The sequence below is a fragment of the Chiloscyllium plagiosum genome, unplaced genomic scaffold, assembly GCF_037043375.1.
Source record: "Chiloscyllium plagiosum isolate Xiang-an unplaced genomic scaffold, Cpla_swu_hap1 HiC_scaffold_44, whole genome shotgun sequence".
Taxonomy (NCBI): Eukaryota; Metazoa; Chordata; class Chondrichthyes; order Orectolobiformes; family Hemiscylliidae; genus Chiloscyllium; species Chiloscyllium plagiosum.
In genome coordinates this window covers 25617649-25631988 of record NW_028270182.1, presented here as the reverse complement: position 1 = coordinate 25631988, position 14340 = coordinate 25617649, and the positions used below count along the sequence as shown (strand labels likewise).

Below are 14340 nucleotides of genomic sequence, written 5' to 3'. Positions count from 1 at the left end.
ACTGTACAGTAACCATCACGGCCCGACATACGTCACACTGTACAGTAACCATCACTGCCTCACATACCTGCCACTGTACAGTAACCATCATAGCCCGACATACCTGCCACAGTACAGTAAACATCACACCCCGACATAACTCCCACTGTATAGTAACTAGCACGGCCCGACATACCTCCCACTGAACAGTAACCATCACGGCCCGACATAACTTCCACTGTACAGTAACCATCACACCCCGACATATCTCCCACTGTACAGTAACCATCACACCCGGACAAACCTCCCACTGTACAGTAACAATCATGGCCCAACATACCTCCGACTGTACAGTAACCATCACGGCCCGATATACTTCCCACTGCACAGTAACCATCACACCCCGACATACCTCCCACTGTACAGTAACCATCACGGCCCGACATACCTCCCACTGTACAGTAACAATCACGGCACGACAACCCTCCCACTGTACAGTAACCAGCACAACCCGACATACCTCCCACTGTACAGTAACCGTCACACCCAGACTAACCTCCCACTGTACAGTAACCATCACGGCCAGATATACCTCCCACTGTACAGTAAACATCACACCCTGACATACCTCCCCCTGTACAGTAACCATCACGGCCTGACATACCTCCCACTGTCCAATAACCATCACGGCCTGACAGCCCTGCCACTGTACAGTAACCATCAGAGCCCGACATACATCCCACTGTACAGTAACCATCACACCCCGACATATCTCTCACTGTACAGTAACAGTCACGGCCCAACATACCTCCCATTTTACAGTAACCATCACAGACCGACATACCTCCCACTGTACAGTAACCATCACGGCCCGACATACCTCCCACTGTACAGTAACCATCAGACCCCGACATACCTCCCACTGAACAGTAACCATCACGGCCTGAAATCCCTACGACGGTACAGTAACCATCACGGCCGACATGCCTCCCACTGTTCCGTAACCATCACGCCCAGACATACCTCTCACTGTACAGTAACCGTCACGGCCCGACATACCTCCCACTGTCCAGTAACCATCACGCCCCAACATACCTCTCACTGTACAGTAACAATCACACGCCGAAATACCTCCCACTGTACAGTAACCACCACGGCCCGAAATACCTCCCACTGTAGAGTAACCATCACACCCCGACATACCCCCCAAAGTACAGTAACCATCACGGCCCGACATACCTCCCACTGTACAGTAACCATCACGGCCCGAAATACCTCCCACGGTACAGTAACCATTACGGCCCGACATACCTCTCACTGTACAGCAACCGTCACGGCCCGGCATATCTCCCACTGTACAGTACCGTCACACTACGACATACCTCCCAATGTACAGTAACCATCACACCCCGACATACCTCCCACTGTACAGTAACCATCATACCCAGGCATACCTCCCACTGTACAGTAACAATCACGGACCGACATACCTCCCACTGTACAGTAACCATCACTGCCCAGTATGCCTCCCACTGTACACTAACCGTCACTGCCCGACATACCTCCCACTGTACACTAACCATCACACCCTGACATATCTCCCACTGTACAGTAACCATCATGGCCCGACATACCACCCACTGTACAGTAACCATCACACCCCGACATACCACCCACTGTACAGTAAGACACGACACAACATACCTCCCACTGTACAGTAACCATCACACCCAGGCATACCACCCACTGGACAGTAACAATCACGGACCGACATACCTCCCACTGTACAGTAACCATCACTGCCCGGTATGCCTCCCACTGTACACTAACCGTCACTGCCCGACATACCTCCCACTGCACAGTAACCATCACACCCCGACATACCTCCCACTGTACAGTAACCATCACAGCCCGACATACCTCCCACCGTACAGTAACCATCACTGCCCGACATACCCCTCAAAGTACGGTAACCATCACGGCCCGACATACGTCCCACTGTACAGTAACCATCACGGCCCGATATACATCCCATTGTACAGTAACCATCACACCCCGACATACCTCCCACTGTACAGTAACCATCACGCCCCGACATACCTCCCACTGTACAAAATCCATCACGGCCCGACATACCTCCCACTGTACAGTAACCGTCACACCCCAATATACCTCCCACTGTACAGCAACCGTCACACACCGACCTACCTCCCAATTTACAGTAACCATCACGGCCCGAAATACCTCCCACTGTACAGTAACCATCACGGCCCGATATACCTCCCACTGTACAGTAACAATCACGGCCGACATCCCTCCCACTGTTCCGTAACCATCACGCCCAGACATACCTCTCACTGTACAGTAACCGTCACACCCCAATATACCTCCCACTGTACAGCAACCGTCACACACCGACCTACCTCCCAATTTACAGTAACCATCACGGCCCGAAATACCTCCCACTGTACAGTAACCATCACGGCCCGATATACCTCCCACTGTACAGTAACCATCACGGCCCGATATACCTCCCACTGTACAGTAACCATCACGGCCCGAAATACCTCCCACGGTACAGTAACCATTACGGCCCGACATACCTCTCACTGTACAGCAACCGTCACGGCCCGGCATACCTCCCACTGTACAGTACCGTCACACCACGACATACCTCCCAATGTACAGTAACCATCACACCCCGACATACCTCCCACTGTACAGTAACCATCATACCCAGGCATACCTCCCACTGTACAGTAACAATCACGGACCGACATACCTCCCACTGTACAGTAACCATCACTGCCCAGTATGCCTCCCACTGTACACTAACCGTCACTGCCCGACATACCTCCCACTGTACACTAACCATCACACCCTGACATATCTCCCACTGTACAGTAACCATCATGGCCCGACATACCACCCACTGTACAGTAACCATCACACCCCGACATACCACCCACTGTACAGTAAGACACGACACAACATACCTCCCACTGTACAGTAACCATCACACCCAGGCATACCACCCACTGGACAGTAACAATCACGGACCGACATACCTCCCACTGTACAGTAACCATCACTGCCCGGTATGCCTCCCACTGTACACTAACCGTCACTGCCCGACATACCTCCCACTGCACAGTAACCATCACACCCCGACATACCTCCCACTGTACAGAAACCATCACGGCCAGACATACCTCCCACTGTACAGTAACCATCACGGCCAGACATACCTCCCACTGTATAGTAACCATCACACCCCGACATACCTCCCACGGTACAGTAACCATCACAGCCCGACATACCTCCCACCGTACAGTAACCATCACGGCCCGACATACCCCTCAAAGTACGGTAACCATCACGGCCCGACATACGTCCCACTGTACAGTAACCATCACGGCCCGATATACATCCCATTGTACAGTAACCATCACACCCCGACATACCTCCCACTGTACAGTAACCATCACGCCCCGACATACCTCCCACTGTACAAAATCCATCACGGCCCGACATACCTCCCACTGTATAGCAACCATCACACCTCGACATACGTCCCACTGTACAGTAACCATCACGGACCGACATACCTCCCACTGTACACTAACCGTCACGGCCCGACATAGCTCCCACTGTACAGTAACAGGCACGGCCTAACATACTATCCACTGTACAGTAACCATCATGGCCCAACATAACTCCCACTGTACAGTAACAATCACACCCCGACTTACCTCCCACTGTACAGTCACCATCACGGCCCGACATACCTCCCACTGTACAGTCACCATCACGGCCCGACATACCTCCCACTGTACAGTAACCATCACACCCCGACATACCTCCCATCGTACAGTAACCGTCACGGCCCGACATACCCCTCAAAGTAGGGTAACCATCACGGCCCGACATACCTCCCACTGTACAGTAACCATCACACCCCGACATACCTCCCACTGTACAGTAACCGTCACGGCCCGACATACCTCCCACTGTACAGTAACCATCACACCCCGACATACCTCCCACTGTACAGTAACCGTCACGGCCCGACATACCTCCCACTGTACAGTAACCATCACACCCCGACATACCTCCCACTGGACAGTAACCATCACGGCCAGACATACCTCCCACTGTATAGTAACCATCACACCCCAACATTCCTCCCACTGTACAGTAACCATCACACCCCGACATACCTCCGAATGTACAGTAACCATCACAACCCGACATACCTCCCACTGTACAGTAACCATCACGGTCCGACATACCACCCACTGTACAGTAACCATCAGTGCCTGACATACCTCCCACTGTACAGTAACCATCACTGCCCGACATACCACCCACTGTACAGTAACCATCACACCCCGACATACCTCCCACTGTACAGTAACCATCACGGCCCAACATAACTTCCACTGTACAGTAACCATCTCGGTCCGACATACCTCCCACTGTCCAGTTACCATCACACCCCGACATACCTCCCACTGTACAGTAACCATCACGGCCCAACATAACCTCCACTGTACAGTAACCATCTCGGTCCGACATACCTCCCACTGTCCAGTTACCATCACACCCCGACATACCACCCACTGTACAGTAACCATCACGGCCTGACATACCTCGCACTGTACAGTAACCATCTCGGTCCGACATACCTCCCACTGTACAGTTACCATCACACCCCGACATACCTCCCACTGTACAGTTACCATCACACACCGACATACCTCCCACTGTACAGTAACAATCACACACCGACATACCTCCCACTGTACAGTAACCATCACACCCCGACATACCTCCCACTGTACAGTAACCATCACGGCCAGACATACCTTCCACTGTACACAAACCGTCACGGCCCGACATTCCTCCGACGGTACACTAACCGTCACGGCCCGGCATGCCTCCCACTGTACAGTAACCATCACGGCCCGATATACATCCCACTATACAGTAACCATCACGGCCCGACATACGTCCCACTGTACAGTAACCATCACGGCCTGACATTCCTCCCACTGTGCAGTAACCATCACACCCCAACATACCTCCCACTGTACAGTAACCATCACGGCCCGATATACTTCCCACTGTACAGGAAGCATCACACCCCGACATACCCCCCAAAGTACAGTAACCATCACGGCGCGGCATAATTCCCACTTTACAGTAACCATCATGACCTGACATACGGCCCACTGTACAGTAACCATCACGGCCCGATATACCTCCCACTGTACAGTAACCATCACGGCCCGACATACCGCCCACTGTACAGTAACAGGCACGGCCTGACATACTTCCCCCTGTACAGTAACCATCACGGCCAGACATACACCCCACTGTACAGTAACCATCACGGCCCAACATAACTCCCACTGTACAGTAACAGGCACCGCCTGACATACTCCCCCCTGTACAATAACCATCACGGCCAGACATACCCCCCACTTTACACTAACCATCACGGTCCAACATACTTCCCAATGTACAGTACCCATCACAGACCAACGTACCTCCCACTGTACAGTTACCATCACGGCCCGACATACCTCCCACTGTGCAGTAACCATCACACCCCGACATACCCCCAATCACACCCCGAAATACCTCCCACTGTACAGTAACCATCACACCCGCACATCCCTCCCACTGTACACTAACCGTCACGGCCCGACATACCTCCCACTGTACACGAACCATCACAGCCCGACATACCTCCCACTGTACAGTAACCATCACAGCCCGACATACCTCCCACTGTACAGTAGCCATCACAGCCCGACATACCTCCCACTGTACAGTAGCCATCACAGCCCGACATACCTACCACTGTACAGTAACCATCACGGCCCGACATACCTCCCACTGTACAATTACCATCACGGCCCGACATACCTCCCACTGTACAGTAACCATCACGGCCCGACATACCTCCCACTGTACAGTAACCATCACGGCCCGACATACCTCCCACTGTACAGTAACCATCACGGCCCGACATACCTCCCACTGTACAGTAACCATCACGGCCCGACATACCTCCCACTGTACAGTAACCATCACGGCCCGACATACCTCCCACTGTACAGTAACCATCACGGCCCGACATACCTCCCACTGTACAATAACCATCACGGCCCGACATACCTCCCACTGTACAGTAACCATCACGGCCCGACATACCTCCCACTGTACAGTAACCATCACGGCCCGACATACCTCCCACTGTACAGTAACAATCACGGACCGACATACCGCCCACTGTACAGTAACCATCACACCCCGACATACCTCCCAATGTACAGTAACCATCACACCCCGACATACCTCCCACTGTACAGTAACCATCACACCCCAACATACCTCCCACTGTACAGTAACCATCACACCCTGACATACCTCCCACTGTACAGTAACCCTCACGGCCCGACAGCCTCCCACTGTACACTAACCGTCACGGCCCGACATACCTCCCACTGTACAGTAACCATCACACCCCGACATACCTCCCACTGTACAGTAACCATCACAGCCCGACATAGCTCCCACTGTACAGTAACCATCACAGCCTGACATACCTCCCACTGTACAGTAACCGTCACGGCCCAACATACCTCCCACTGTACAGTAACCATCACGGCCCAACATACCTCCCACTGTACAGTAACCGTCAACAGCGGTACTGTGGCTCAGTGGTTAGCACTGCTGCCTCACAGCACCGGCCTCATGTGATAGTCTGTGTGGAGTTTGCACATTCCCCCCGTGTCTGTGTGCGTTACCTCCGGATGCTCCGATTTCCTCCCACAGTCCAACAGTGGATTGGCCATACTAAATTGCCCATAGTGTTAGGTGCTTTAGTCAGAGGAAAATGGGTCTGGGTAGGTTACATTTCGAAGGGTGGGTATGGACTAGTTGGGCCAAATGGCATGTTTCCACACTGTAGGGAATCTAATCTTACCTCCAAGGTTCAAGTCATGGTTATGATGGAATAATCAATTGTCTCAATGAGTGCAGCTCCAACAGTACTCTAGTATGGACTTACGAGCGACAGGCAACACAGTTGTGTGGGGAAGGTCATGTTCACAAACTTGATTGATTATTTTGAGGAAGTGACAAAATTGATTGATGAGGGCACGGGGCTGGATGCTGGCCGTCTGGACCTTAGCAAGGCCGTTGATATGGTTTCTTATGGCAGGCCCGTACGGGAAGTGAAGTGAAATGGGATCCGTCGTCAGTTAGTAAGATGGATAGAGAACTGCATGGTCATAGAAGGCAGAGTAGTGGTGGAACAGTGTTTTTGTGACTGGAGATCTGTAAAGAGATTGGTGGAGTTGCAGATTGTGAGGATGATTGCCAGAAAATACAGCAGGACAAACAAAACACAGATGTAACTTTATCTGGACAATTGCGACGTGATGCATTTTAGAAGGTGAAAAGCAGGAGAGAAGTATACAGTAGATGGAAAAACTACTGATTGCATCAACATCCGAAGAGATAAATGTGTACAGCTCCACAGTTCCCTTAAAGTTGTAACATGGGTGGATAGGGTGATCAAGAAGACGGACGGTAAACTTGCAAACAAACATCCGAGCATGCAGTATGAAAATTAGCAGGTTATATTGCAGCTGTAGAGAAACTTAGTTCGGGAACATTTGGAATATTGTATACAGTACTGATTGCCACACGATGCGGAAGTGTTGGAGAGGGTATGGAAAAGGTTTACCAGCATGTTGTCTAGTTTGGAGGGTATTAGCCAGAAGGAGAAATTGAACACACATGGTTTGTTTGCAAGTGGGCATCATTGGCTATGGGGCTACCTGATAGATATTTACAAAACTGTCAGAGGCATAGATAGAAGGACAGTTAGAGGCTTTTTCCCCAGAGTAGAAATATCAATTACGAGGGACCATAGGTTTTAGGTAAAAGGGAGAAAGTATGATAGGTAAGTTTATTTTTGCTTTTCCAGACAGAATGTGAAAGTGCCTGGAATACACTGATAGAGGGGAAAAGCTAATATAGCAAGGTTAAAGAGGGATCTTGGCACAGAGACGAGACAACAGCGAACAGAATGACATAGAATGTGTAGAAGCATAAACTTTCGTTTTAACTTTCAAAGGGCATCATGTGTCAGTGCGGACTTGCTGGGCTGAAGGGCCTGTTCCTGTGCCGGACTGTTCTTTAAGACAAGATTTGAGCGCAGCAGTGGCGAGATGCTCACTGAATGATTCCTGATGATCAACAACCACATTCATGGAGGTCGCTCCTCATCAATTTTCAGCTTCATACCCTCCGTCCCACTGCGGGGAACCTCAATATGGAGAATTTGACATGAAAGTCAGAGCTGGTAACTGGTGACTCCATCTCGCCCCTCGATCCTGCGGCCTTCTATCTTGGACATCAACGTCTTGGGGAACACTGCACTGACAGAAGCTGCATGTAATCCACATCCACCAATGCTGGCATCTGTAACATGCCAGCCTCAACATGCCATCCCAGCACATCTCCAACCCACTACAATACACTTCTGTGCGTCATTGCTGCAGCTCAGGGTGCACTGACAACTCTCGTTGCAATGCTGCTGCAAGGACACGGTGCTCAGGGACACACACCTAGCGCATGGACTGTCCCTCTGGGTTGCTCACTCCGTGTTTGTACACATTCACTTTGATATGCCTTGAGCGTTCACAGAATTATTGCTTTACCTTACCCTGCCCTCAGCAGTGTTTATCCTCAGCCAGAGCTACCAGTCTCAGTCGCCTGCTACATTGTCTTGGTGTTCAGCACAGACACAAACCCAGGAAGCTGAATATCAATGTCCACAGTCAGTCACGGTGCCCAGTAGTGAGACAAGGGGACTCTCAGATCCCAGTCTGGGAGCTTGGACACAGTCAGGAAGTCTCTTGTGGTTGTTAGGGTTAGGTTCCTTCTCCTGTGAGGGGGTGAGGAGCTGAATGTTGGGGAGATCCACGCCTCTCTTGGCACTTTCTCTCCTATTGTGTGATTGGTCCTTATGGATGTGAAAATTAGCAAGAGGTATTAAGGGAGATGGAAACGTTTGGTGCAGCTGTTAGAGCTGGCAAATCTGGGGGAAAGGTGGCAATGTGTCCTGAGTGATTGAGTGGGCAGCACATACAACAGGCAGGGTTAGGTAGAGGGGCAGTGATGAGGTTGGAGAGACTGAGAGAAGATGCTGGATTCAGTGAGGGTGGGTAAGTTCACATGCAGTTACAGGGGTGAGGGTGAGGGTGGGAGAACATGAGCCTTGGTGGGAGGTGGGTGCAGTAACAGAGAGAGTGAGAGTGAGGTCACAAAGTGCAGATGGTGGCACTTACTCTGGTGGAGTGGCGAAGGTCACTGCTGGGCATTGACCCAGAAGGCTGGCACCTCACTGACCCAGGGGTCACCCTCGGACCAAACTGGCAGGATCTGGTTTCATGGCCTCCCCTGCCAGTCCTGGAGGAAGATAATGTCCCTCTCGTGCACCATGCCATCCATCAGAACCTCAGGTGCTTGGTCTCAAAGTGAAGCCCCAGATTTATCCCCTCTGCCATGTCCAGGGTGTTTCGGAGTGACAATCCTAGAGTGTAATGACTTTTTAAAGATGTCCCCTGTAACAGGGAGGCCGGTGCATTCTGGGATATCCAGGCAACGGGCAGTTGTTATGACGAAAGGGAAAGTCCTCGCGTTAGAATCAGATGAGAGAAAGTCCACATGGGCAGGGAGGGTAATTAATGAAGCAGATTGGGGATGGTATCATGAGAAAAAACACTTAACCTTGTGGAGAGAAACCCTCCATGAAACTCGTCTAAAATGAGACTTGACCAAATCAAAAGATGGTTGAGGCCTGTCTGTCTGTCTGAATCAAAATGGGAATGCAGTGTGAAATATTGGGAGCAACAAACTTGGAAAAGAGAATTATACAGGAGATTCAAATCCTTAAAAAGGGGTAATACAATGCTCCAAACTGTTAAAAGGAGCTGGGGAAAATCCCCGGCCTTATAGTTATCTACATTATCCAATCCTCACTGGATGCAGGGAGAATGCCGGAGGCCTGGAGAACGGCTGACACGGCAGCTTTGTTTAATGTGGAGAAAGGGACTGACTGAATAGATCGCGGCTGGAATTCTGAGACAGTGGATAAACGGTCACTGAGGAAGTCCCAGGGACTTCAGCACAGTCGGTCGGGAGTTGTTCAAGGAATTACGTGTGTAATTAATCTGACTGTATCGGTCTGAGGCACTAACCTGTAACTGCATGTGACTTAATTGGATTTAACGAGAGATCCCATGGCAGGCTGTTTAAAAACAGAAACTATGGGGCCAGGTGAATGGAGCAAACAACCCATAGGAGTGCAAGGCAAGGCATTTGGGGACATCACCAATAGAGAGGAATGTACAATAAATGAGAGTATGGTCAGTGTGGGCAGATAAATGAAGGTAGCTGGAAACATCAATAATCTCGTTAATGTAGCAAATGGAATCATTTCCTCTATCAGCCAAAGGGCAGAATTTAGAGCAGGAAGTTTATGCTGGAACTGTATACATAAGGAGCGCAGTCGCAGCTTGGGGAATGTGTGCAGTTCTGGTCACCCAAGACATGGAAGGATGGAATTGGACTGGAGAGTGTGTAGTGGAGATTCATTACCCTGTGACAGCGGAAGTGCAGTTCTGAGAAAAGGCTGGAACGGAGGATGCTGAGAGGAGATTTGATCGGACAGTAAATATTGTCAGGGACCTGAGTAGAGAGAGTTTGGTAAGCAGTGAAAAAGCAGGACCTCGAGTGCAGTGATCTCCAGACTATTCCCAATGCCACATGCCAGTGAGGATAGAAATAGAAAGAGAGACCAGATGGAAGTGTGGCTGAGGAACGGTAGTTTCCTCCACTATTCTGTTTGGTTACCATAGCCCTGCCAAATCAGTTTAAATCCCGACCAACAGCATTAGCCAAACACTGCATAAGGAAATCAGTCCCAGCTCTGTCATATGTTACCCAATCCAGCTTGTACAGTTGCTGCCTTCCCCAGAACCAGTCCCAATGCATCAGGAATCCGAAGCGCTTCCTGCTACACTATCGTTCCAGTCACACTCTCACCTACTCAGGCGACTCTCTGTGTGGAGTTTGCACATTCTCCCCGTGTCTGCGTGGGTTTCCTCCGGGTGCTCCGGTTTCCTCCCACAATCCAAAAATGTGCAGGGGTTAGGTGAATTGGCCATGCTAAATTGCCCGTAGTGTTAGGTGTAGGGGTAAATGTAGGAGAATGGGTCTGGGTGGGTTACGCTTCGGCGGGTCGGTGTGGACTTGTTGGGCCGAAGGGCCTGTTTCCACACTGTAAGTAATCTAATCTAATCTAATCTAATCTAATCTAATCTATTTAATATTCCTAGTGCTGCACTGCCTTGCACACAGCACTGCGAGTATTCCAGGGATTGACACATATGAGGCCCTGTTTGCTAACCTTTTAGATTAGATTAGATTAGATTAGATTAGATTAGATTAGATTAGATTAGATTACTTACAGTGTGGAAACAGGCCCTTCGGCCCAACAAGTCCACACCGACCCGCCGAAGCGCAACCCACCCATACCCCTACATTTACCCCTTTAACCTAACACTACGGGCAATTTAGTATGGCCAATTCACCTGACCCGCACATCTTTTGGACTGTGGGAGGAAACCGGAGCACCCGGAGGAAACCCACGCAGACACGGGGAGAATGTGCAAACTCCACACAGTCAGTCGCCTCAGTCGGGAATTGAACCCGGGTCTACAGGCGCTGTGAGGCAGCAGTGCTAACCACTGGGCCACCGTGCCGCCCACATCTACCTCGCTAAATTCTGATTCCCAGACCACGTCACATTTCACATCCAAGTCACTGAGACCAACACAGACCATGACCTCTGGCTGCTAACCATCTCCCAGACCAATATTCTGCAGACACAATGACATTCTCGAGCCCACAATCCTGGAATTACATTGACAGTCAAAAAAATGCTAATGATTTCCTCAATTTCCTGACTTCCCTGTGACTATTGCTCCTCCTTCCTTCTCCCTCCCCTCCTGTACAGTCAGACTGCTTGTGGAGCCACAGACATTGCTCTGACTGCCCTCCCCTGAGCAGCCAATACCTTCATCAGCTTCCAAACTGGAAAACGGAATTGAGAGGGAGACATCAGGCTATTCCTGGATTCCCTGACCGTGTATCTTCGATTGTGCAGTACACCATTCCCTTCATTCTTCCAGGCTGTCATGTCTGCAGGGTGATCGGCTCTGTGTGTGTGCCGTCCCCCAACTCTCAGCATCACAGATGTCTCATAGAATCTCTAGTCACAGTCTGAGCTCCATAACCCAGTGTTCATCTAGGGCACGAACAGGGGGCTATGGCTTCCCAATGTAACAGAACACATTTTCCATCTGACAAACATGTCTTAAATTTACAACATGTCTGGAGTAACTTAATTAATTACCTCGAATGAAGTTAACATCAGGGAAATAACAAAGTGGTTAAGTCCCTTATTCAGCTGTGGCTTAGTGAGGATAATTTATTACAGTGGCTCAGAATTTCACTTCTCCCTCTTATTTCTCAGTTCAACTCTTATTTCAGAAGTTGAAAAACTAAATTTGCTAACTAATAGCAATTTAGAGACAGTCACTAATAACGGAGTATTATCAGCCAATGAACTTACAGCCTTTTCTGTGATGGCTCTTGCACTTCTTTCAAACTCGGTGCAGGCAGGTCCCAGCAGCAGAAAGTTCTCTGTGACTCCCAGGTACGTGTAATCCTCCAGCTCCCACTCCACTCTGCTCCCTCACAGGGTCACCGTCTCTGTGAATCCCAGGTATGTCCAGGCCTTGATCCTCAGTGCTGATTTATATCCTCCCACTTTGGTGCTTCTGTAACCTCATGTTCCTGCTTCAAGTTGCTCCATCACATGGTCACTCCCTCTGTGACTCGGTGCTGATTCAGAGCCTCCTGCTCTGCTGTTTCTCCAACGCCAAGTCCTGCTAGGCCTTGATCCTCGCTGCTGATTTATATTCTCCCGCTTTGTGCTGCTCACTGTCAGGTTCTCTCCCTTTGTGATTCCCAGGTAATAGTAGGCCTCAAGCCTCAGCTGAGATGTGTAACATCCCATTCCACGCTGCTCCCCATAGGATCGCCGCTGTGCGTGAAAGACAGTGGAAAAGAGGAGGATGAGAGTGTGCAGAGGGTGTTACAGTGATTGAGTGATCTGTCTGGGATGGAACAGGTTATCTGCAGAGGTAGGCAGACCTGAAGTGTCTATAGCAGGTTATTGGAAGATACAGGGAAAGTTGCAGGCAGTGAAGGTGGCAAAGAAAATAGATACATGATGGCTTGTTGATGATGAAGCCTTGTAAAGTCTAAAGGGCTTTTTGTGAGCTGCTTCCAGAGATGTGAAGACTTCAACAAATGCAAATTGACAGCCAGTAAGTATTGTAAGGTACTGGAGACTGTTGGATGTTACAGAGTTAGAAGACTCGCAGTAACTGGGGGGTTACAGATGTTTGAAGCATTCGTGGTGTTCAAGGACCCTCAGCGCATAAGGAGGTACAGAGAATGGGAGCCTTGCAATTAATGGGATTGCAGGGGCTGGAAGATCTAAGATGGATAAAGAGGATGAAAAGTACCAAAACAGCACAACCAGCCGCTGTAATTCACAGAGATTTAAGGAAGGCGACCTGTGCTGTCAATGAATGCAGTTATATGGCGAGTTACAGGAACTGAGGGGTTACAAATTTAGAATGGAAGAGGTTTAGGTGATCAGAAGTATAAACAAGAATAAAGAAATTTGAGAGATCACTAGCACAAATGGGAATGGATATGGTGAGACATTCTGATGAACAATAAGTGTTGTTGGCAGAGAAGGATGCCACATATACAGGAAGAGCTGTATTGTCTGTATGCAGTTACAGACGTGAGGAGTGTTGTAGCGCCTGCTGGACGGGACACAGATAACAACAGTTCCAACAGCTGGTGCAGTGGTTCAGGAAGGCAGCTCACCACCACCTTCTCAGGGACAACTCCAAATCAATAATACATACAGCAATGCTCATGACCATGAGTGAATAAATAAATAATAAATCTACAAGCAGCACAGAGGTCACTTAGGAAGGCCCTTTCTGCACCACTTCACAAACCCGAAGCAACTATACCCTGGAAGGACAGGAATTCCAGCTGCATGGGAACAGCAGCATTTCCAAGGTGCCCTCAAAACCACGCTCCATCCTGCCAGCACTGTGTCTGTCCCTACACGCAAAGGACCGCAATGGGTGAGGAAGGCAGCTCACCACCAGGTAATTACAGATG

General features: G+C 50.0%; 1 long non-coding RNA gene across 1 annotated transcript in view; it reads right to left on the bottom strand.

Annotated features, from left to right (window-relative positions):
• The window catches only part of LOC148137368 (uncharacterized), a 138020-nt gene that overhangs the window by 15574 nt on the left and 108106 nt on the right, over positions 1 to 14340 (bottom strand). Inside the window, exon 9 of the long non-coding RNA XR_015754331.1 lies at positions 12701 to 13174. This is a non-coding gene — a long non-coding RNA (uncharacterized LOC148137368). The remainder of the gene's footprint in view (positions 1 to 12700; positions 13175 to 14340) is intronic.